Source organism: Pteropus vampyrus, unplaced genomic scaffold (genome assembly GCF_000151845.1).
Source record: "Pteropus vampyrus isolate Shadow unplaced genomic scaffold, Pvam_2.0 Scaffold37, whole genome shotgun sequence".
NCBI classification, from domain to species: domain Eukaryota; kingdom Metazoa; phylum Chordata; class Mammalia; order Chiroptera; family Pteropodidae; genus Pteropus; species Pteropus vampyrus.
Window position 1 is genome coordinate 2650281 of NW_011888818.1, and position 513 is coordinate 2650793.

The window sequence follows — 513 nt, forward strand, 5'->3', positions numbered from 1 at the left end:
AGACGAGGAATTGCTAGAACCTTTTAATAAGATATCAGGGAATTTTTATCTGAGAAAGTGATGGGTGAACACAGATCTGAAAAATCTTGTGAGTGTGATGGTTAATTTTATGTGTCAATATGGAGGTGTTTTGGATGAGATTAACATTTAAATCAGTGAACTTTGAGTTAAAAAGACTGCCTTTTATTATGTGGGTGGGTCCTATCCAATCAGCTGAAGGGCCAAATAGAACCAAAACCAGTTTCCCAGAGGAAGAAGGAATTCTTCAGCAGGCTGATGTTAGAATTAATCTGCACCATCAGCTTTACTGGTCTCAAGACCTCCAGACTGCACTACAGATTTTGGACTTGTCAGCCTTCACATCTCTATCTCTGTATCTCTATATCTATCTCTCTATCAATCTATCTACCTATCATCTAAATTTTCAACAGATTAATATAACTACTATATGGAAAATTGACTTAGGGGACCCACTCAGAAGCATAGACACAAGGAGAAGGATATTGTAACAGT